The sequence below is a fragment of the Manacus vitellinus genome, unplaced genomic scaffold, assembly GCF_001715985.3.
Source record: "Manacus vitellinus isolate BGI_N305 unplaced genomic scaffold, ASM171598v3 scaffold_62_pilon, whole genome shotgun sequence".
NCBI classification, from domain to species: Eukaryota; Metazoa; Chordata; class Aves; order Passeriformes; family Pipridae; genus Manacus; species Manacus vitellinus.
This window is the reverse complement of record NW_021940704.1, coordinates 1,769,629-1,794,359: the sequence shown is the minus strand read 5'-3', so window position 1 is coordinate 1,794,359 and position 24,731 is coordinate 1,769,629. Positions and strand designations below refer to the sequence as shown.

General features: G+C 45.6%; 1 protein-coding gene across 2 annotated transcripts in view; it reads left to right on the top strand.

Annotated features, from left to right (window-relative positions):
• The first annotated feature begins 404 nt into the window (after positions 1-404).
• The window catches only part of AMOT (angiomotin), a 62,525-nt gene continuing 38,198 nt past the window's right edge, over positions 405-24,731 (top strand). The window contains exon 1 of one of the 2 annotated variants that reach the window (XM_018083312.1): positions 405-574. The gene's annotated coding sequence lies outside the window, so the exon portion shown is untranslated. Of the gene's footprint in view, positions 575-12,339; positions 12,811-24,731 lie in introns of those variants that run through there. The other variant, XM_018083313.2, reaches the window with a different exon arrangement.

The following is a 24,731-nucleotide window of genomic DNA, read 5'->3' as shown; positions in this document are numbered from 1 at the left end:
TGCTCCCAGGGAACAAGGGACAGGAGGAGAGGGAATGGCCTCCAGTTGTGGCGCGGAGGGCAGGTTGGACATCAGGCAGGAATTTTCTTCACGTAAAGAGTGATTAACATTGGCAGGGGCTGCCAGGTGAGGTGGTGGAAGTCCCATCTGGAGGTGTCGGCAAGGCAGGACTGGCTGTGACACTCAGCTGACATCTGGGCTTGGGGGATAGGGACAAGGTGGGGGATGGGCACAGGTTGGACTCGATGATCTCAGAGGTCTTTTACATCCACGCTAATCGATTCTGGGATTCTCCTCGCTCAGCCGTGGTTGCCCGAGGCGGCGGCTCCCCCGAGCCAAGGCCGCTCTGGCCCGGGCGAGCAGAACTACAGCTCCCGGCCGCCACCGCAGCGCGGCCGGCGGGGGATGCCGGGTGCCGTAGTTGCAGCCGCCTGGTGAAAGTTAATCACTGGATCTGGGGTGGGCACTTCCCAGAGCTCCCTGGTGTCCCTCATAGCCATGCCGGCTTTGTCAGCCCGGAGGGGAGCGGCGCAGGATGGATGAGCGGGCGGCCGCCGGGGCAGGCGCCCGCGGGGTAAGAGCGGAGCGGAGGCTGCGGCGCCGGGCGAGGCCGCTCCGAGGGGGCTGAAGGCCGGCGCCGTCCCCTCCTCGCACCGCCCGGACGGTCCCCCCGAGGCGGGGAGGGGAGCTGCCCTGACGGAGATGTCCTCCTCCCGGGGCGGCTGTGGGGCGGTTCTGTGGGTCATCCCGCAGCCTCCGGGACCGCGGACACTGCTCGGGGGTCGCCGCGGGCACCCCCGGTGGTCTGGGGAGAGTCTGGTCGCGGGAAGCGGCGCTGAGGGGCTGTGGCGGCTGGTGGGCGTGTGTGGCAGTGGGGACGGCGGGGTCGGTGCGAAGGGGACGTAGAGCCCTCCTGCCCCTTCCCAGGTCCATTTTCAAGTGCAGGCGCTGTTTTGTTACCCACAGCCCGGGGCCTCTGCCCCAGCTGCGGGAGATGGCCCCTGCTCTGCCCGCCTCTTCCCGCGCTCGTCCCGGTCCCACAGGAGCTCATCCGCACCTGACCCAACTCCAAATTAACAGGAACGTCTCCAAATCCTCCTGCTTTGATCTCTGAGGGAACAGAATGCCAGTCCGAGGGTGATAATCCTCAAAGAGTTAAAGGCTTTGCCTTGTCGGAGAGTGGGATCCCACCCCAGCCCCCTCGAGGCTCTGGCTCTGGCCGTCCCTGCTGCTCCCTCTGCCCTCAGGCCTTTCCTTAGACTGAGTCGGGCAGGGCCATGAATATTCACCGTGGTATTTGCCGCATGGTCTAAGCAGCTCAAATCCCATCTGCCTCAGTTCCAGGCTCATTTTTGAGGAAGGTGAGTGCTTGGAAGGCCAAATCTTTGATGTGGAGGAGCTGTGGTGGACACAGGGACTTGTGTGATCCCAGGCACTCATTGCTTTTCTTGGTGCTGTAACCAGCCAGAGCCCCACCAATGTCCAGCACGTGGTGGGACAGCCCAACACTTTCGTATTTTAGGCTCCTGGCAGGCTGTTTGGACTTCTCACAACATCCAGGCCCAGATTCTGGTCCTTGGCATTCCCACCTGCACTCTCCCATCATGAGATGCATCAAGAAGATCCTCACTCAGTTTTCAGGTTAAAATTTTCAGTGTTGCCTCTGATAAATGATCCTCAATTCAGCTCTAATGCAGTATAAAATAGCAAATTCCGCTTTAGTTCATCTTTACTCCACTTTTTAATGATAATTTTTCATTAAACATGAAAAATTCTAATCTCCCTGATCAGAAGAGTATCCCATTATCCCACAAATCTTCCCTCTCCTGACTTGTCTGCCCCAGCAACAGGTACTTCCAATTGCAGGACCAAGTGCAGGGTGTTTCAGTGACCAAAGCAGTCTGGAGACTGTTCTGTTGTTCCCTTATCTTGTCATTTGAATACAGGTCTCGTGTTTACCAGAATGTCCAGCCTGAGCTGAGCAGGGTTGGGCATAGAACTGATTGAATTTTTTAGCAGAAATAGGGTTTGGAAATTAGAAGCATTGCTCATACCAGAGTCCAGGAGATATAAAGAAGATTGTAGCCTGGATCCAGTTCATCCATGACCTAAATAGAATTCTGACCCTGAAACTTGCTCTGAATGCCTTGTCAGATTTCATCAAAGTTGGACATGAACTTTCCTGTTTGGGAATTTAGGCTCTAGATTGCTAAACTGGGTCTGTGTATCCCGACACCTGTGTGTGGGGAGCTGGCTGTCTCAGGGCCTCTCTTTATCTGTATAATTCAGCAGCAGGGCTACGTGGATGAAATCTTGTTCTCATTCCAAATGCCTCCTGTCACATATTAGTTATTCTGTGGGAATGTTTTTGCTCCGATTTGTGGTTACACAGTGTTCAGTGATGACCTAATTGCAACGTTCTCATTAGGCAGAGAAATTTCTGAGTTGGGCTTTACATTTCACCTTCTCAGAAAGTAAATCATTCCTCTGTTACACCATCTGCATCAGTACTTTGCTTTAGCCCAGTGTTTTATGAGGGACAGTGAGACTGGTGAAGGCACTTTGAAGTGTGTGTATCTACAACACTCCTCCCACTGTACCATTGCAATGTCTAACAGCTCAGAGCTGGCACATCTTGTTGATGAAAATTCCTGCATCTGATGACCTGTAGCAGCTTTCTTACCACTAAAGAAACTGCACCTGTGTTAGTCTGGTGGTGTGTAATTTCCTTGAAAGTTGGTGATATAAGAACAGCTACAAATCAAGCTGGAAAAGCCCAGACTGCTGTTCTACCTGACCCTGATGGGGCTTAATCTTTGCCAGGGAATGCTGTTGTAATTTTCAAATGTAGCTCAAAGGAATGCTGATTACAAGTTACTTTAAAATGAGTCCCTAAGTCCCCTAGGTCTTGTAGAGACCTATATCTTGATATATCTGTGTTGTAATTTCTTCATTTGTATTGTGTTAAGTGTAATTCCTTCTCATATGCTGGAAGCTTTGAGCAGTGGGGCATGACTGGAGCTTTGAGTACTGGAAATGTGCTACAGATGAGAGGAGAGAATCTGCAGAAATAAGCAGGGAATGCAGACATTTTGAGAAGCAGAAAGAGGGAGGGTTGGAGCAGAAGAAAGTAGTGAGGGACAAAGGAAAGAAAAATCTAAAAGAAAAATCAGGAATAAAACTAAACCACCACCGTTGTAGGTGATGATCAGTGTGGGTGAGGCCTTGCAGTTGTACCAAGTTTCCCTGAGAACATTATATGTGACTTATGGGAGGGAGGAGAAGGGTAGAGGGCTCCTGGAGAAGTGCATATCCACACGATGAAGCCTTTGGTTTCTTCCCTTGCATATTTGTGGAGTGCTCATGTTTTTCTCTTACCCCAGGAGACATTCCCATTTCCTTTGATTTTCCAGTGTTTGGAAGGTGGAAGGAGATGAAGCCCTGTTGGGTTCCCTTATTAACTTAATCTGTGGAAAACCCCACATAAATCAGTGGCTTTCCTGTAGAAGGAGGTGTTCCTACGGTGAAGTCAAACAGAAGGTGGAGGGAGAGTTTGACACTGTCCCAGTCCTGTGCCTGTGACTCTTAGCCGTGCATTGCTTTGAAGTCTGAAGCTTAGGAGTCTGTGCATTAATGATCAAGGGACAGAGCTGAATACAGAATTCCTATGGTACTAAGGTAAAGGTGTGGGTAGAAATGTGGGAAGAGAATATTTAGGAGCAGTCTGGCATGTATAGTTAATAACATTAAAAAAGTAATCATGTTAATTTCCTGTAGTTACTCAGGTTCTCAAGGCTTTGAGCATCTTCTCATCCTTGTAGATCACTGATCTCTTGCTGGGTGCTGTTATGTCCACAATATTAACTTCCTTGAAAAGTAGAAAACTTCAGGTTTTAAACCTTTTGTCCTTTTCTGGGACGGGAAACTTGCTGCGATCCCTTAGGCAGGAATGTCTGTTCCTCCCGCGGTGTTTCGGAGCTGTGTTTGGCATTTGGCTGTCACTCTGTCCTACTCTGCCAAGTGTCCGTGAGCCCTGAATGCTTAAAAAGTTTCTTGGGACTCTCAGCAGATGTGAAGCTCTTCTAAATTTGAGATTTGTCAGGAGCAGAATGCATTACAACAATTATTCCTGACTTTGACTTACGACTATGTTAAAACTCACTTTTTTACCACTGTGTGTATTCCTTTTAAGGCTCTAAGCTGTTTCTGCAGCTTCTCTCTCTGTTCTTCCCACTTTTTACTTCATAAAGAAAAATGTTTGAAAGTGCTGTGTATCTTGCTGCACTGAATAGACAAATATCTTCTGACTGAAACAGTGAAACAGCCCCTGGGTTTCAATTTCTGACCCCCTATTTGAACTTCCAGAACTTCACCTTAATCGCTGCAGTTTCTGGATTGAGCACTACACCAGTTCCCCTCTAAGCCCCAGGATTAGCAAAATTCAGATTTTTCTGAAGAAGCAAAGGTCAGATTTTCAAAATTTGGCTTATATGTGGGGACATAATGAAGCAGATCCTAAGGTGATATTTATGTCCTACCAGACATGAAGCTGCTTTCAGAATCCTGGCCTGGGCACCAGGGGATTCATAGTCTTGCTCCAGATGTCTCCCATGTGATGGAGGGGTACAGACCCACCACGGGGCTTTGGGAGCTCTTGCTCCCACACCATTTAATGCAGCTGTGGCTGCACCCTCTGCCTGCTCAGAGGGCCAACTCTGTCCCTTTAGGTGGAAAAACCAGAGACCTCAGGCCCCTCCCTGGGAATGACTGGGACCCCTTTTCCCAAAGCATCTCTTCAGCATCCCGAGTACTTGAAGCCATCCTCATTAACAAGCTCCTGAGTGCCTTGCAGGTATTGAAAGGTGCTTGTGATGGCAGGTCCAGCCTGGCCCTGCAGAGCTGAGCCCTGGCTTTGCTGTGACTCAGGGTGATAGGACTGCATTCTGAACTCTCGTGTATTGGTTTTTGGTAAACATTGGATTTCTTTATGTCTTTAATACTATAGTGTAAATGAATATTTGGGGAGCTGACTGAGGTCTTTAGATCAGTTTTGTCAGGTAAAGCTCTGATGCAAATCCTGCTGTAGTCCAGCAGAAAAACCCCAGCTTTGACATTGCTTTCCCCTCCTGCCCCCTCAGTGTGTGCTGAGCTTTAGTTCATCAGCTAAGAAGGAATATGATGTCTTTCCATGACTACATTTGAAACTAAAGAACAAAAAGCTACCTTGAAAAATGGCCTTTGGGAAGCAGATGGCAAAAGCCAAGAAACTCAAGCCCTTTGCTAATGAATACTCTGTGCTTAACATTGTCTCTTTTGTTTCCCACACTTCCATGAGCTGCACACGGATTCAATTTGCCAGTTTTTACCCTTCTTACTGATGCCTGATCTGAGCAGTTTGGGAGCTGGGACAGCTGTCAGCTGGGTACTTGGCCTCGGGTTTATTTTGTTGCTGCTGGTCTGTTTGTCCCTCTGCAGGCTCAGGTGTGGTAAGGTAATCCAGGAGAGGTGTGGACAAGGCTTGGGTGCATCCTGGGGAGAGGAAATCAAAGCCTTTCCAGCTTCCTGGCAAAGGGTGGAACAGAGACAGGTTTGGGAGCAGGTTTGCTTTGATTAAAGCAGCAGCATTTCCACTGTGACTCCTGTTGGGGAAGGTGTTGGAGCTGTACTAGGACTTAATTTTAATGAGAGCTGTTTTTCTTGGCATGACTCTAAAATTGATGGAAAGTCAGGGTGGAGCCAAAGGATTTGGCATCATGAGAATTTCTCACACCAGCTTGTCTTTGTGCTACAGCACCACAGAAGTGCTTTCTGCTGAGAGAAGCATCTGCATCAGATGTTTATTTGTGACAGTGAAATTTATTCCAGTGAGTGATGATTGCCCATAGTAAGTGCAGTTCTTAGTAATGACTGTGTTGTTTCCAAAAACATATCTAGCTCCAAGATCTAATTAATCATCCATTTAAAAGAAAAATGGCATTTCATATCGAGAACATAATGCATTTTCATTCCTCATTTTTCTCTCAATAACTGTTGAACAAAGATCACCAGCAGAGAGTGCTGTGGCTCTTCAAGAATATGGCAGCAGCTTCTGAATTCGATTTTAAAATCTAATCAGACTTTGTTCCATAATTCTATTTTTAGTTTTTCATTTATGTGAAAACAAAATGTTAATCAATTACCTGTAACTTGATACCTTGCTGTCTCTAATTATCAATATTTTCGTAGCTTACTACAAGATTGTTTTTAGGAGCACAACTGACTATGTTCAGAAAAATTCTAATTACCACTTTTTGAAGCAGTCATTTAACAGAAATTAATCTATTTTGTTCCAATGCGTTGACCTTTTTTGCTCATAAAATTATTTCTCCTTTAATTTCTGTTCTTTAATTTCATGTTCAAAACAAGCTGTTTACTCTTTAGTACAGCTTCTCTGTGCTGGGGGAAGATGGTCCTGCTCCTACAATTTGTAGAGCTCTAGCATGTGTATGGCACTCAGTGTTTCACTGAGACCATACCTTTAAACTTCCCAGGCTATGGAAGTTTGCTTCCAGCCAACGATTACTGTTGGTTGGGCCTCTTTCATTTCTCACTCCTGAGTCTGCTTGACATCAGCATTAAAAAGAAGTTGCAAGAGCTTAAAATCAAAAAGCACCCCCTCTCCCCCATCCCCATGGTGTTTATCAGTACAGTTGTGCCATTACAAGGCCTGGAGACTTGGAAGAGGTTAGGCTTTTTGGTTTAAATCAGCCGTGGTTGTCCCCTCACAGTCTTTATGATCATTGCAATATCAGGATTATCAGGTCTGGTTTTTGCTGCAGAACCTGCTGTGCATCTTGTTCTTCTCTAATTTCATCGTTCTTTAGTCACTGAGGCCAAACAAATGCTATGTTGAAGTCCAGGGCCTCCATGTCTTACTCTTAGGGTTTACTCTGCTCTGAATCCACTGGACGTTGAAGGAATCTTTTCATTCATTTCAGCAGATTTTTTTAAAGAGACATGAGAGGCAAGAGTGCAGGTAAGCAAGGGAGATGGTCAACTTTTTTACATCAAGGTTGTTAATATATAATAGACATTAGTTAATGGCTTACAGAACCCTCTTTGGGAGAAAAATAGCGTCTTGTAGGGAAATCCCTTTGTCCAGACTAACCCTGCTGTCCTTATTTTGCCCCAAGTACATTTAGCTGTAGGGCACTGGGGTGTGAATGTGTTTAGGGCAAAGCTGAGACGTTTATTTTTTCATAGTTGGCAGTTGTTTATCACTCTCCTGGTTACACGTCTTTCTTCTGAAATTCTGCATAGAAAGGGGCCAGAGTTCAGCAGTTAGAATAATTCTCCTTACAGGTGGTACCTGATCAATCACCTCACGGGTGACATGAGACTGCTGACCTCTATATTGCATTTCACTGTGTAAGCTGTTCCTTTGCTGCCCCTTCCTGTGCAGGCCCTTTCTTCTCCCAGGAACCATGCTGCACTTGAGTTACACTCCATTAGAGGTACCTCCCAAGCTGACATACTTTTGAAAATCTTCACAGGCAGTAGCATGCAAAACCTTAGATGAGCGGGAGCTGTGTTACGATGTAAATCACAGTATAGACAGGATATTAAGTTGGCTGTGCAAAAGTTTCTGTATCAGTTACTTCCCTCTCAGAAGTTATGTGGTCATCAAAGTTTGATTATATAGAATGGGCAAAATAATACATTTGTGTAGAAAGACACAGCAATCACAGTGAAGGCCAGAGGAGTACATCGTGTGTAACTATTCCTGCTTGTGTGTTTTGAGAAGGAGAATTTTTCTAGTGATTTTGTGCATGTCAAGTTTCATGGTAGTAATTTCTGGTGCTGTTGGTCTGTGAATACCTGTCATTGCCATCTTGGTGAATGATAACTGGGTTTACATATAATTCATGCCTCAATCTCGTGTCTGTCAGATGGATTCTGTTTCTCTTCAGAAGTCACAGCTGGTCTCCAGCTGTACCCAATGGCAGGACCTGAGGGAGTCCTCCAGGCTTTGTTACAGCTCAGGGCTGGATGTAGCAGCAACACCAAACCTTCTGCATATGACTCTGAAATGGCCATGACCACCCTGAAGGCTGAGTGCTAAAAGCAGGTGGTAAAACTGCAGCAAAAGCTGCAGTGCTGCAGGTCCAGGCTCACCATAAGTGTGGGCAGCAAGGCAGGGCCTGTGCCCTGTGACTCTGAGACTCTCCAAATCCAGACTGAACTGACTTTGGACAAACCACTCCTATACCTTGGTACTTTCTTCACCTGTTTCTTGTGCTTCTTACCAGGTTTTGAAATGTTTTAGTCTTGTTTTGGTCTGTATCCCCTAATGTGTTGGTTCACTTTTTATCTTTAACGAATCTATCTGTCAAACTGACCTGAAGTGTTCAAGGCCAGGTTGGATGGGGCTTGGAGCAACCTGGTCTACTGGAAGGTGTCCCTGACCATGGCAAGGTGTCCCTGACCATGGCAAGGTCCCTTCCAACCAAAACCATTCTGTGATTCTGTGACTTTTGCATCCGTGACAAGAAATACGATCTCCCTTTTCAGAAATGTCTGTTCCTTGCTCCTGCTCACGTAGTAAATGTACTCAGCTCCTCTTCTTTGTCTTTTTTACTATACTATTTCTTGCATTACTGTCTATTTACAGTAGGGTCCTTATTTCACCCAACAATGTGTTTACAGACTGGGCAAAGAACATCCAGCTTTGGTGGTGGTGGGGATGTACTGTCTGGTCCCAAGAGACAATGGCACTTCCGAGCCCTGCTAAGGGTTTACTTTTATGTGTAAGAAGAAAAGCTCTGTTAAACTGGCCCAAGAGCAGAGATCCATGGAAATTAATTTATGCCCCTCTCTACTGACTGAGCGGTGGTGTCTGTACAGGAGGGATAATATCAGCAGCTTCCTGAGCTCCAGCTGCTGGGGACAAAGGGCAGCAGAGCTACAGTGATTCCTGGAGGGAGGAAGTTTAAGATGGAGGAATTTTAAAGAATGTGAAGGACAACCTCTTAAAAAATTGTGGGTGGAGCGATTCCCGGTCATCCAAACAGCTCCTGAGCCCAAGATTTATTTTCCTGCTTTGAACTTAGTTGCCGTTGTGGAGTTTATCTTCTGTGCTTTCTAACACAGCTACCGTCACCTTTGTGCGATTGCATAAATTGGCCCCAGTGCGCTGGAACAGTTCTTAGGAACCCCTTTCTTGTGTTGTTTCCTGAATTCCCACATTGTGGCGTGATGTGTGTGTGGAAACCGCTCACTTCCTCTGCTGGCAGCCGTTCAGATGAGCGCTGGAGCTCCTGAGGGCTGACTGGGCGGGAGCTGGGTGAAGGGAGGATACAGCGGGAGAGTATTGGAAGGGAGAGAATTTGGATTTCATGCAGCTTTGTTCTTTTGCAGTTCGATAGTGCTGGTATCTCCAACTGGGGGTTAAACACGAGCAGTGCCCCTGGAATAAACAGCGGCAGAGGAGCTGGGGTTAACACGCCTCAGGCAAGGCTCACCCCTTCCCAGTGCCTGCATGAAGCAAGAGTTGTGCTTTCCTGATGACTCTGCCTTCTCGCCTTGCTCCCATATTTTCTTTGAGCATGTGGGAGGGAGACAGGATGTGTGACTGAGGCACATTTTCTAACTCTTCACTCGCTGTAGCTGTATTTCCCTTACAGCTCTACCCCACAGCATCCAAGCAAATATGTGCTTCAGTAGCTCCTTCTGCCTTGCCCTTTTCCTTTGGCGTTTTCAAATTGTAGGGTTACATGTGTGTTTCTGCATTTGTTCCAGTGAAATGTTCCAATGAATGAATGTCGATTATGAGGCGAAAAAATAGATGTTTATATATATTCTGCATTTGGGATTTCTGCAGTTTGATTTCCTGAACTTTTGTCCAGAGCTTCTTTTCAATGTTAAGAGTTGAGAATGTCAGAAAGGATTTGTTTGCGCAGAGCAAGTAAAAGGTAAATGGCTGAATCATGTCATGTCTCCTCACATGAAGGCAGAATTTCACAGTGGAAGGATTTGACATGTGGCCAGTTTTTTCACTTTTAGTACTTTTGGAAACTGGTGGCATCTTACGACCACACCTTGTCATACTGGGACTACTTAATGGGCTTCATATTTGCATGGTTATGCTCTATGTATTAAATCAGCTGTGGACACACTGTGACAGTTTCATTCATTTTTTTTGTTTCACTCTTTCTTGAAATTCCAAGTTAGTGACCAGGAGCCAAGTGAAAGCTGTCACTGGGAGATCATTCTCCTCCTGAGTTCAGGACAGGAGTGACCTCACTGGGGAAGGATTCTACTGCTTTATATGCAAAAGCTGGAGGTGGACTGTGAGAAAGACAGGGTACCATTGTTTGTACACAAGTAAGTCCCAATTGAAAGACCAGTTTGTTATCTCGGCTTTGTTTAGGCTGGGGATTTGCCCTGATTACAGGGATGGGGCAAGGAAAAGTTGGTGTTGCTTACCCCATTTCAGAGCAAGAGCTTTGCCTCTCTGATGCAGAGGCTGGTTCCACTGCAGAGCTGACAGTATTACTGTCATTCCCAACTCCTGTTAGATCTAAAAGAGGGAGACTGGCTTAAGTCTTTCTTTTTATTATCATTTTGGGGTCCTTTTACTGGCTTTTGAGTGGGGAGACATGCTTTGCTTTAAAGGTTGTGACATATTTAAAGATAAGCTATTTTAGAAGTTGAAATTCTACAGTGTGATTCCAGGCTTTAAAGCCTTGGACAGGAGATATCTCTGAGCATGGCCATCATCTTTTATTATGCGGTAAAATGCTGAAACAAAGCAAAACCATGGTTGTATTTGGGGAAAAGAACTGAAGTCTCTTCTGCCTCCTCTTCCCACACTGACCATTCAATCCAACTGTGGTAGAGTGGTAGAGGTCTGTGGATAATTCCTGTTAGGATAAGCTGAGCCTTGGAAGATTCCGTGATGTACATTTTGGTTTTAAGCAGAACACTACATACGGGGAACTCCTTTAATATACTGCCTGTGTGCAGTTAGTCATGATCAGTTCTTGCTGCACTTTCAATTATTTTCAGCACTTGGCCGTGAAAAAGTGGGTGAGTCAGCCCCTTGGCCGGTGTACGTTGGTATAAACCTGTTTCACTCCACTGGCTCAGTGGGTCGGGTGTGAGACCTTGGGTCTGACTTCTGTGGATGCTCCCACAGGTGCCTGGGTGACTCGTAGGGTGAAGCCCTCACAGCCCCTCTGCGGAGCACCGGGACTGGAGCGCGGCCAAAGCTCAGGCTGGGCCAGAGCTCTGCCACTTCCCCAGGGCAGGGACAGCGCTCAGCAGCTGCAGGGAACAGTGGGGACACTGGTGGGGCAGCTCTGTGGAGGGACCCGGGTGGTCCTGGGGAGCATCAGGCCCAGCATCGCTGCTGGGCGAGAGGGGATTGTCCCGCTCTGCTCTGCACTAGGGCGGCCTCACCTGCAATATTGGGGCAGTTTTGGGCACCACAATGTAAGAAAGATACTATGCCATTCGAGAGCATCCAAAGGAGGGCAACGAAGATGGGGAAGGGCCTTGAGGGAAAGCCGTGTGAGGAGCAGCTGAGGGCACTTGGTGTGTTCAGCCTGAAGGAGACAGAGGAGACCTCATTGTGGTCTACAACATCCTCCCGAGGGACAGTGGAGGGGCAGCTCCGGTGTCTGCTCTGTGTGACCAGTGACAGAACCTGAAGAACGGCTGCAGCTGTGTCAGGGGAGGTTTAAATTGGGTATTAGAAAGAGGCTCTTCCCCCAGAGGGTGGTTGGGCACTGACCAGGCTCCCCAGGGCAGTGGGCACGGCCCCAAGGCTGCCAGAGCTCCAGGAGGGTTTGGACAACGCTCTGAGGGACGGGGTGGGATTGTTGGGGTGCCTGTGCAGGGCCAGGAGCTGGACTGGCTGATCCCCGCTCGTCCCCCCCAGCTCCGGACCCTGCGGTTCCGTGCCCGCACACAATAAGGCGGGCGGGGGGCGGGGCGGGCCCGGCCGTCGCTTCCTGCCCGCCCGCCAGCGCGTCCCGCGGCCGCCGAGCCCGAGCAGCGGAAGGAGCGGAGCTGCCTGCCCTGCCCTTGCCCTGCCCCGTCCCGTCCCGTCCCGTCCCGCCGTGCCGCCGCCCTGAGAGCCCGGCCCCGCCGCGCACAGGTAACCGGGGAGGGAGCGAGCGGAGCCCGCGATGCCTTGGGCCGCCCTGCCCTGCCGGGGCCGCGGGAGCCCCGCGCCGCGCTGCCACTGACAGCCCGGCGGCGCCGCCAGCGCCGGGACAGCCGCTCTGCTGCTTTTTGTTTATTCCGCCGAGCTCGAGGCACCGCTATCCTCCTCCCAGGCACCGCGGGCAGGTCCTGCCTGACCGTGTTGGATTTTAACCCTTCTGTCTCGGTCTCCTGTCTGAATATATATTGATTTTTAATAAAAGAAAAAGTCCAGCCACAAATCCAGTTCGTATCACATTCCCCTTTCTGTGGAGTCCGGTGTATTTCTACAGATAAAAAAGTTTACCCCCCCTCCTCCAGTTTTATTGACACTGAGGATGAAGAAGGATTTGCAAATGAAAGCGCCTTGAAATACAGCATCTTTTGGAGAGAGCTCTGCAGTTCTCCAGCCTGTTGAGTCTCGAATTCCACCCTTTGCCCCTGCTGAATCCACTGTTCTGCCCTTTACTCTCTGGGGTAAAAAAACCAAACAACAACAACAAAAACCCGAGGGGAAAAAGAATACCTTTGGCAGCAGGGAAGCTTTGTGTGACTGACCCGACGAGCTACAAGTGTCCAGTTTCTGAAAAGAAGAAAACCCTTTTGTCTTCAGCAGATCAGTAGGTAAGAGACGTGCTCACGGCACAAGGGACTCTGCATTCATTCATCAGCCTAAACCTGGGAGTTAGACTGGCTCTCTGTCAGCTTTTGCCCATCACTTCTCTTTCCTGTAAAGTTTACTTTTCATCTTGCAAAATTCTTACAAGGAAAAAAAATTACACTTGTCCACTACCACTGGTAGTAAATTGCCAAATCAATGGGGATGTACTTGTGTGTAACTGGATCAAGTAAAACTCGGTGGAAGTCGCTGAAGTGGTTTTGTGTCAGGCTGTGTTTGAAAGCAGCTGCGTTTCTTGTGGTGCTCTTTTTGTTGGAGAAAATAATCACAATCATTGTGCTTGTAATCCACGTGTTGAGATTGTCTTTGCTTGTTGTGCTCCACAGAGGAGCACGTATGTGCCTTTACGTATCACGCGTGCAAACAGGGCTGCCACAATTGGTTGGCATTTCTTGTTTCACACTGGAATTTGTTTTACATTAAGTGCTTTACTACTGTGTCACAAGGTGTAAAAGTGTTGGATCTGTAATTAACCTGCCTTAACAGATTATTGAACATGGCTAGGAACACGCTTGGCGTTGTGCAGAGAGAGGAGATGTTTCCTTTGTTTCGAGATTTTTTTTCAAAGTAAGACTAAAAATGCAGTGGAGACATGCACATAATAACTGGATGAAGGCCCAGTCTCCGTGCAGGGAAACATATTTCGCAGAATACTCCTTTCTGTAGGGGCCAAGTGCTGGAAGTGTCCTCGTTTACAACTGATAATACTGCTGTGATTGTCTCATTTTCCTTCTCCCCCAGCTCTGTAACCGCATACCCCCTTCCCAAAGGCCAGAGTTTCATCACTAGCAGCCTTTCTTGCAAGGAAAGGACCTGTGGAATTTTGTGTGGCTGGTAGTAGGACTCCTTGTGTCAGAGAGGATTATACTGTTCCCTGTGGAAACATGCAGCATCCCCCAGCAGGAGGAACTGCCTGTTCACATGGTGAAATCAGCCTTAACATCAAGCTCTTCCCCACTGCGTGGGTTTTTCCTGTGGATGATGCAGGAAAAGCTACATTGTAGTCTATCCTGGTCCTGGTCCTCATTCCTCTTTCGTTTTTAATTTTTTTTCCCTTCCCCTTCTGTGGAGGGATTTCTGTGGGAAAAGAAAGTGGAAAAGGTGTCCTGTTCCTGCCTTAGAGGAGGGGCAACAAGTCAGCATGCTCTGAGCTGCCAGAGCTTCAGAGAACTCAGTCTCTGCTGAGGTGCAGCACGAGGGGACTGGGGCAGGTGACTCTCCACTGTCCATCCTGGGGCAGAGGACACGCCGGAGGTTTTGGCTGCCGTCTCACTTTTTTCTGCCACCCTTGACTTCTTCTGTGGACTGAACTTTTCTACCAGATCTGGGTGGGAACACAAGAACCATATTCTCGAGCTTTCCCTGCACCCTTGTGCTGCTCCTGTGTGAGTGATGGGCAGCATCAGGTTGGTTTTCAGGGCTGATATGAAAACATGAACCCTACCATCAGGACCATGACCCTGTTAAATCTTTGGGTCAGACTTTCACCAGGGTTACCTCAGTGACTGCTCCTCAAGGGAAATAGGGTCATGAGCTGACCCTGGAAAAATTTGTCCCGTGGTTGAAGATGCAGATTCATCTGGGACACTTGGTGTCCCTCTCTTTTACTTCCAGGACACTTACATGCAACGTAACCCCTCTCCTTAAAACATTCCTGGGAGCCCCAAACACAACACAGAATAATTTCTTTTTCTTGAGGAAAGTGAGGGATTTACAGGTGGAGGAAAGGGGGTACCTGGTCTTCTCCCAAGCTCTTTGTCTTTCTGATTCTGGAGATGTTTTGCAGGCAGCGCTGCCTGCCCTGGGGAGGAGGCTGGAGGCAGAAAGGAAGCTGGGAGTGGGAGTGGGAGTGGGCAAAACGGGTCACGTAGTGGGACATGGGATTGGAGTGGTGCTGGCACCTCATGGCTGGGCCTGGCTTGCCATGACACTTATTTCAGTTGTGCAGGCTGGTTAATGTACTGATAGGGTGGTTCACCATTCTGCCTGTCCATGGTGACACACACCATGGGATCCTGCCACAGATGTGGGAGAACCAGAGTGTTCCTCTTTCCTGAAGCCACTGTGGACTAAAGCTTTGTAGCAGAGAATGCTACAGCTGGACCACAAGGTTTTCATATGGCTGGAGTACAGATGTATAAAAATTCTCTGCAGTCTGTAATACAGCTCAAAGGGCAGCTGATTTAGATGTGCTTGAGTGTTAAGGTCAGGAGATCACATTCCACAGGTTACTAGATGAAAGTGCTTCAAGAGGGCATAGCATAAATATTTGACTCATATAGAAGGGATTGGTGCAAATCCTTTTGTCCCTTCCCCAAAGATGTTCTGTAGGAAAAGCACTGTTAGGAGAATAAAACCCATCAAACAGCAGAAAACTTGTAACTTCTTTGTGCTGGAGGAGGTTGGGTGGTAACATAGTATATTATTGTTGAATTCCACTGAAAATCCCCTCATGGGATACACTGTCTTCAAGAACAGTGAAGGGAACTAATGTTTTTAAGTGTAAAATGACTCATAATGCACGGGCTCTTGAGGTTGGGTTTAACATTGTATGCAAACATGGCCAGCTGGGGATCTTTTGGGATAAATAAGAACTATATTTGTACAAGAAGGCTTGAATGATGCATTTCAGATGCATCCTGATTAGCATAAGCCATTCACTTTGCAAAAGAATAGCCAGAATCCCAGAAGTGGAGATAGTTTAATAGTTCTCTTGTTCTCTTTAGTCTGTCTTGCATCAGCAGACCGACCACTCTTTTTGTTTATTTAGAGATACGGTTGCATTGCTTTACTGCCACATTTTCCTAACCATGACAGTGAAATTGAGAATTTGCAATCCCCAAGTCCTCAAAGCATAAATGCTTCTCCCACTTCTCTCCCTTCCTTTAGTCTCCAGTTAAGTGTAATGTGTTTGGGTTTTGTTGGTTTTTTGTTTGGTTTGGTTTGGATTTTTTGTGTTGGTTTTTTTTGTTTTGTTTTGTGTTTTTATGGTTTTTTTTTGTTTTGGTTTTTTTTTTTTTTGTTTTGTTTTGTTTTGTTTTGTTTTGTTTTTTTGTTGTTGTTTGATGGAACGATTTGCACTATTTAATTCTTTATAGGGCCCAGCACAATGATGCCTTGCTCTATGCTGGGGCTCACTGTCACTGCAATGAATGAACAGCTCAAGTAAAATTTGAGCTCATTAAAGCTTTATTTTCTTAACATGGAGCAAAATCTGATGTAGGATTAGGTTGTTGCTGTATTAATGTATACACAAAGATAGGTCTTTAATTCTAGATTTAGCAACAGTCCAAGATTATTTTAAAGTATAAATACTTATAGCTGTGAATGAATTTGTCTGTTCATACCCCTCGTGGGGCAGAACTCCGTTGTGCAGTTCTTGCTTCATTCTTACTGATGGCTTTTAAATAGATGCAGAGCTGTACCCTGCTGGGAAGACAAAGCCCAATATAAGAAAGTTCTGACATGTTCAGGGTATGTATTGAACTAAAACCTGGCTCCAAACACCTGTAAAGGACAAGATGCAGAATATGCTGTGTGTTAGGTTCTGTTCTGAATTAAAAAGAAAACAATGACCCTGTTCTTGGCAAAAAGGTTCATGGATTAATAGGTGTTCCCACTTTGGGCTGAAGTGTAAATGCTTTCAGAATAAAGTAAGATGCCTCTTTTCCCCCATCTGACTGTTGTTGCACATTCCCATCTTTCAAGGTATTTTCAGACACTCACTTCTGAGGAAGTCCTCTCAAAGGGTTCCTAATCAAAACAGCCTTATGGATTTTTTTTCTCCTTGTTATTGGGGACAATATAGTGGGAGTGGAATGTCCTTGGTTGCCAATGTTTGCTGCTAGGTATTCTCCTTCCATGGAGACCAAATGTTTGTAATAGTGTGAGAACAGCCATTCTTGGTGATTGGCAAAAAGGTTCAAGGCTCTCTTTCTCCTTTTCTGTCCCCCGAAATACAAGAGAGGACTTGGATCTCTTAGTTCTTCATAGAAGTGTTCCAAATTGCCTGTTACTGGGGTTATACAGTTTCAGGAAGCACTAGAGGATTTGTCAAAGTGATTTAGTCTGTTGTGTTGAATCTGGGCCACAACCCATTTCTGTAAGCTCTTGCTTTCAGGGCTTCTTTGCTTCTCTCACTTTCTGATGAGTAGTTACTTTCTCGGTTAGACTTGCACCTCCTCTTGTGCCTCATCTTCCCTGTCTGCACGTGCCCCGTGTCTGTGGCACCATCACCCTGCTGTAGACCTAAATCACTGTCTTTTATGAAGGAGCAGGCACATGGCTGCCCTGTGAGTCCCCATGGCTGCAGGAGCTCCTCAGTTGTTAAACCCTTTGACACAGGAGAGAGTGCATTCCCAACCAGCTCTGGAATGCAGTGCTGGCCACAGGAAGGATTGCTATGGCCGTGCCTTCAGCTTTTGCAAAAGTATTTGGTTCATGCTTTGGACAGATCTGATGCTGAAATTGTATCCATGTAAAAGTAATGGACTGTATGGAGAACTCTAAAGTCAGCAAATATCCAGGTCTTGCATATTACTTGGCTCTCCAGAGTAGCCTTGAAATGTAATCTTCAAGACAGAAAAAAAATCTCAACAACTTTGGGGAATAATAGTTTAAACTCGCTTCTAGGAGCAATTAATTTTTAAATCTGCAATATAATCTTTGTCTTACTTGCCTACTATGCCTGTAAGTGAAAGGAGTTTTTCAGGATTGATGAAATTCGTGTTTACATAGACACTTGGATGTAATTTTTTATGTAAGAATGTATTTGAAATTCTGTGTATAAATGGCCATTCAGGGCAAACCAGACATTTGATGTCAGCAGGAGATCAGTGACTGAGGAATGAATAGGTGAATGAATAGGAATGGAAAAGTCATGAACAAAAAAACCCTTGAGAACAAAATAAAAAGGCTGTGGAAACAAAATTCTCAAAGCCTTAAAATCTTGCCTTAGTAGAGTAGTGAGGTTAATGTGAGGTGCTCATCTTAAGGGAAGGAAGAACGTGTGTTGGAGTCTCCTGTGGTGCCTGGGGGTCATGAGCACTGGTCATCTCTCCTGATGGTTGTTGGATGTGTCATTCCTTGTTGTGAGCAGCTCCCATGTTGCTTGGTTGGCACTGGAAAAGTGAGGGTTCCCTCCCGTTTCTAGTGGCTCAGTCGTCTCCTGTTTTGCTGGCATGCAGTCTGCATTCTTGGTCCTGAAGAAGGGCTTCAGACATAAATGCTGCCATTCATACTCGTTTTTTTACTTTCTCATCCTCTCTGAGAATGACTGTTGTCTAGTTTGGTTGTGTCTAAGCTTAAAATAAACTTTTGGATTTTTTAAAATACTAAATATCTGAAATTCTTTGGGAGTTTGGAGAAGTCTTTGGTCACTTTCCGTGGTAACTACTGTTGGGCTATATAAGGTTCATCAGTATTGGTTTCAATATAGAACCAGAGTTTAAGTGACAAAAAATTTCACTGATCTAATAAAATTGGTTTTTAAAGGCCTGTTTGTATTAGCAAAGCACTTACAGTGTCTAATTGTAGACCAAGATGTTGTTGAGCAGTTCCCTTATAAGAATGTTTATGAATTAAGCTTATTTAGGATTTTGTTTAGTGAATTAATTAGCATTTGTAAGACCTTGTCTAAGAGTTGTATCACAGTAATATTTGTTTGCTTTAAAATGTTTTGTGTCTCTACACAACTTGTTTTTTAAAAGAATTACTTATTCTCTTAGGATTAGTTACTGTAACCATCAAGGAAAGCAATTCCACATTTCAGTGACTTTGTTCCCATCAGGGTTTGGTGGACTTTTCCTGCTGTTGTAATTTGGGTGGTTCTGTGTTCAGCTGAAACAAATTTGATTGCTTCATACTAGGGCTAGCCTGTCTTGTTGTGGGGCTTGGGAAAAACAGGGTGGAAAAACATATCTTCCTAGTTTTCCCATTGTCTTTTTGAAACAAAACAAAGTTGAAACCTCCTCCATATTTCTGGAGAGACAGAACTTAAAACCAGTGGGACATGGCATCCCTGCCCATGGTGGGGGGGTGGAACAAGAGGGGCTTTAAGGTCCCTTCCAACCCAAACCAGTCTGGGATCCTGGGATAGCCTGTGGAGGTACACAAGGAATTAGGAATAGATAATTTTCTGAAATCATCCCCACTGAGTGCTGATATCCTTATTGGGTAAGAACAAATTGGCAAGTCGTTTTACTGGAGAATGATGGAGGTTGCAGAGACTGAGAGCAATTATGTAGCCTGTCCCATCCTTCCTTTGAAGATCAGGGCCATGGGGAGCAGGCAGAAAAGAGCACTCCAGAGTTACATGGAAAAAAGCAGCTTTTGCTGTGGTCGAGTTGGGATTGGGTTCAGAACATCTGAATCTTCTTTAAAAAAAGAAAAAATAATAGAAAAATCTTAGCACCCCTGGAGGTAGAGTGGATTTACCACCTGGTGAAAGACCAGTACCTTTCTGATTTGGGGAAGTAGGGCTGGCAATAGAAACTGTGTGAGAGACCACTGGCCCCACCCCGTGCTGCTCAGGTGGATTTTGGGGGGATGTTTCCATGGAGCAATCTCCAGTGGTGGAATGCAGCTCAGGGCAGTCATGCTGGGTTTGTGCCCGAGGGGCCACGTGTTACCTGTGGGCTCTGTGCCTTGGTCAGGTTCCTTTGCTCAGGAGGGAATACTGCATGCCTCTAAATCTTTAACTTTGTTTTCTGCAGCTACTAGAGAGACCTGGCAGAAATATCTTCTCCAGCTGTAGAAAACATTCAGAAGGTTCCCCTGTCTCCTGCTTGCACAAGGACTGGGATGCCAACATCCTTGATCCAAACCTTTTAGGCAGGATCTGTACTCACTGTTGCAGTTACTACAGAAAACTGGCAATGAAGTTTCTATCAGCAAGGAAGAGGTTGTGCTGGGATGGTTTACACAAGGTTTCCTAAGCAATACACCTAAAACCAATTATTTCCTACTGTAACTGCATCTGCTTTGCAGTGGTGGTTGGAAGAGTTACATTGAAAGAAATCAGTTCCCTCAGTGACATAGTTGTGGCAACAAAAAACATAAATGTAGGCCAGGACTTAGCCAGTCATTGCTGTGCTAGAATGAATGTACTAATGTCTTCCTCCCAGTGTGGTGGTGAGGCTCAATTAATCATCTTACGAGTAATTAAAGGTTTTTTACAAGGTGCACATGAAACCCCCAGGTGGTTATGATAAAAGAACAACACTAAAACCACTTTTGTAACATCGTCGCTTTCTAAAAATTTGGTGGTCTGGATCTTCTGTTGGGTTTCACTGGAATTCATCTTGCTGATCCATGGCACCCACTGAGATCACTGTGGAATTGGGCTATACCAGTACTGCAGTAGGTTTGTGCCCTTCCTTGAGCCACAGCATCTCAGAAAGAGCATTACCAGCTCTGTTGGGCTGACTGACTGATAAGGTACCTGACAACTGATAAGGTACCTGTATTTTAACTGTTTGTTTTTATAAAGGGAAAAAACCCCAGCCCTTTAACAAAAAGGAGGGGCCCTGCCTACCTGTGTTCTGGATTCTGTGACTGGTCCTGTTAAATTCTGTGAAACTCTTTTGTGAAATAAGAAGAACCCCTCCACATGGGGGCTTAAAATAGTTTAAATTGTGGTATTGCTAGAAAAAGCCAGAAAATTCAATTCTAAAGTTAGGCCATAGTCATTGTTTTCTTCTCTGCATCCTTCTCCACCTGAGGTTTTTATTTATGTCAACTTAATATATAAATTTTCAGGATGTCACAACTGACATATGAGAAAAAACTCCCTTAAGGTAGTATAAAATGGATATATCTGTTTGGGGATCGTATCTGGGTTGTTTTCAGGACTACTTAAGCTTTTAGGTTTGAATTTTGACTTTATTTTTAACATAGATGGTGATTCCAATCTTTTTCTTTTTTTTTTTTTTTTTAATCTCAGCAGCAATTAAAAGAGCCTGATCCTATCAGTAGGGACAAATGATGCACTGTCAACATTTTGCTCCCTTCAGATAATGCACATGAAACTGGTTTGTGTGTTTGAAGATTACATTTTACTCTCACATGGTTTTCGTTATCTGAGAGCCCTGAGGAGAGGCCTGGACTAAATCAGGGAAGGAATGGAGAAACCACACAATGCAATGAAAATGGTGCTGAGGCATAGCTGGGATACTTGTGGGACAGGGGCTGCTGAGACAGAAGTGGGGTGCTGCTGGAGCATTCAGGAAAGACAAAACTAAACTTGATGGTGAATCAAAATTGCAGCTCAGGTTTGCAGCCATTCCCCAGTTCTACAGGGGTAATAACTGGAGATCTGTGAAGTTCTGAGGAGGTGGATCTCCCTTGGTCTGGGAGGCAGCACTCTGAGATGAGACCTGGTGTGACTCAGCCTTTGTAAGAGGGAGCTGGTTCTAGCAAGAAGACATCTCAAAGGTGAGACCTGGGCCTTTCTGGAGTTGGTAGCAGAGCTCCCATTGCCTGTGCTGGAATTTGTGTTTCATTAATGATGCAGAAATTCCAGTACCTGCCCCTAAAGGGTTGTGTCTCTGCAGGTGTGTGAGTAGTGTTAGGTAGCTCTGCATAAGAGTTTAAATAACTGATGTGTTTCAGTAGAAATATTCCCAATAAGAACAGCTGGACTGGTTTGGCTATTAGGACTGGTATATTCAGAATAAATCCTCCTGCCCCTGTGACTTTTAAAATTTTATGGAGGAACTTGAAATTCCATAGCATTCTTCTCAAAATGCTTAAAAGCCATGACACATTCCTATTTATACCGGGCTTTGTAAGTGTTTATTCTTCTCTTTTTTTTCCCCTCCCTTTGTAATATAAAACCTAAATTATGTTGCTGAAGATTATAGGAACTTCCCTGTGAAGAAATTGATACTTTTTAGTGAGGGAGCTTTAACTCAAAGGTCAAGTAAGGTCTTCTCAGTTTTTTCCTCAGAAATGTTATTTAGGGAGAGTCTTTCTATGTTGATGTCTTGACTTATTTATCTCAGTCTAGGCTGAGCAACTTGCTGCCTTTTCTTTAGGCCTGTCAGGCTTTCTTGTGCTGTTCTGTGCCCAGATCCCAGTGCCATGAGTGTTTGAGGAGAAGGGCTAGTGGCTGTTGTTGAGGCAGTTCTAGTCCTTGTTCAGGTGGACTCTGTTTGGCCCAGAGAGTTGTTAGAGTTGTGATCAATCTTCAGGTATTGTGGTGGCCTCTCTCTATGGTTGCCCCATGATCTAATATAAAGGGCATGCATATTATTTGTCCCCCTCCGGGTGACATTGTTCTTGTTTTTCGTTAAAAGAAGGAAGTTTTTCTTGTTTGCCCAGTGACTCTGGCCTTCTGGTATGAAGATGAGTAATGTTGGCACTGCTCCATGCACCTGCTCAGTGCCACCCTCTGAGATCACCTGAGCCCGAGGCAGCAGATCAGGGCAAGCAGGGATGGGACAGTTGAATGGAAGCTGAGGAGGTGTTTGTGGTTGGAATCTGAAACCTCCTCCTGGTTAGGAGCAGGTGCTAAAATACTCTCACAGCGCTGGGGTTTGTTGTGTGCTGCCTGGCAGGTTTGGGTGTTGGTGCCAGACATTGGGGACCTTTATTCCCAAGGACTATCCTTGTGAGTATTCTCTCCCTTCCTCCTCCTTGGGTAGGACTTAAATGAAGTAAAGAGCATTCAGTGATAACCTGCACTATTCATTAAATAATTTGGGACCTCGCCCTTGGGAGTCTGGTGCTCCCAGCCACTTCAAAGTGAATGTGTGTGCAGAATAGCCATGTTGTTTCCAGTGGTCTTGGAGACACTGAGGTTAAGTGAATTTTGCAGGATCAGGCGATCAGCCTGCTGGGGTTTGCTGGGCCATGGAGCAGCAGCATGTTCCCATTAACCAGGGGGTGACTCAGCATGGGAGCTGGTCCCTGCAATTGCCTGGGGACCTCACAGCCAGTCCTGTCTGTGCTGTCTCTGTTTTGTGTTCCCCTCCTCTATTATAGCGTGCAGGTATGTCTGAAGATAACTCTGCACCTAAAAAACCAACCTCAGACTTCATCTAGCTGATAACATCCCATCACCTGTTGCCAACCCAGGACAAACAGGATCACATGCACGCCTTCTAAGAAAAACACAGAATTACTTTGCAAAATTTGCTGCTGGAGTTTGAAGTCTGTAACTGGATTGTTTTGTGTATGAGTGACTCAAAATTTAGGAGTAAAACTGAAAGTGCTTAACTGTCCTCCAGCCCTATTGAGGTGGTGAACCTGTTCTTGTCCCACCTGATGCATAAGATAATTAGCTCCTTGGCTAAGCAGTAATTCTGGGCAAGTATGCACAGGCTGTCCTCACAGGGACTCTTGCATTCCTCTTAGTTTCACAAGCTAAAGAAAGATCTTTCTCTTTGCTTGTGAGGTTATTATTGCTCCATGCAGGTTAATTGAGCTATAGCATTAGAGGCACTCATCAAACAGCGGTGAGTCGCTCACTTGTCTAAGCTTGTTTATTTTTATAATGCTGAAAAATATTTGCATACTGTACAGAAATGTGCTGCTTTGATTCCCTACAGCCTGGCAGTATTATCATTTTTAATTCTTCATTAATCTTTCTTTCTCATGAGGGACTGGCAAGGTTCCTGTGCATAATTACATGATCTTTAGGACAGAAGCCTCAGCTACTGGGTTTTTACACAAAGCCTTACAAATATGAGGCTTTTCTTCCTTAAATAGTACCCACACTACCTCCCCTTTTGTGCCCGTTCTTGATCTCAGCCTGGTGAAACACTATTTGCAATTCCTTTGTTAGTTCTACCAGCTCTAGGTTCTGATGTTTCCTCAAGAGCTTTTTCCTCAAGTTACCACGGATAATTTCAGACCAGAGGTTAGAATGAGGTGTCAGAGGATAGAACTGCATGCTCGGAGCAAATTGCGAAATCGGTTCTTCCTGGGAAATCTCACAGTGGTTCCTTGGGTTAGAATTGATCTAAACCTGAATTTTCCACTGCAAAAGCAAGGTGTTTCTAGGCTTTTTGGCTATGGAGAGTGCACCATCTAATCCATAAGCCAGTACAGTTTGGCAGAGTTGTTGGAAGTCTGATTTCAGCCCTGTCCTTCGTAATAGATTTAGACTAACCTCCCAAATGTGTCTGTTTAAAATGTCTACAGAACCTTTCCAATTTCCTTCCAGGTCTGTCGTAACAACCTTTCCAATGCATTTCACTAATTTCCATCTTTGGCACACTGCAAACTGAAATTGCTGGAAGAGCCTAACACAAATTGAGTTTGGGTCCAAATAAATAACACATGGGCTCCAGCATCGCTTGTACTGTTCATTTTTGTGTTTTGTTAATAGAAAAGTTAACTCACTGGTTCTGCCAGGAGTTTCCAGCTTGCTCAGAAAGCAGATTCCAGGAATGCTGCCACCCAAGTTAGTTGCACAAGATTTTCTTTGTTAATTAAACATAATGGGATAAAACTGGAAAAAATAGCCTTAATGCTATTAGTTGGTATTTGTTAGCCAGAATATTGTTATAGTGTATCTCAGTCCACCTTTTGTCTTGGATTTCCAGGCTGATTCCAGGTACATCCACATTAAAATTAGTAGTATTCAGTTCCAGCAAATGTTTTCGGTGTGAACTGGGGCCTCCCTTCATCGGCTCAGCAGGATAAGCTGGTAGTGCTGAGGAGTGAAGCTCTGTGTGTGAAATGGTTCCTTGAGCATTTGAAGGAGTTAAACATGCACAGATTGGATTTGTCTGTTGAGAAAATCCGTAAGGCAGAGAGGCAGAATCTCAAGCTGGGTTGTATCTTCGTATTAAAAAAATAAACAACGCTCCCCCCACCCGCTTAGATTTTTCCAGTTGAGACAAAAGAAATCTTTGGGTGG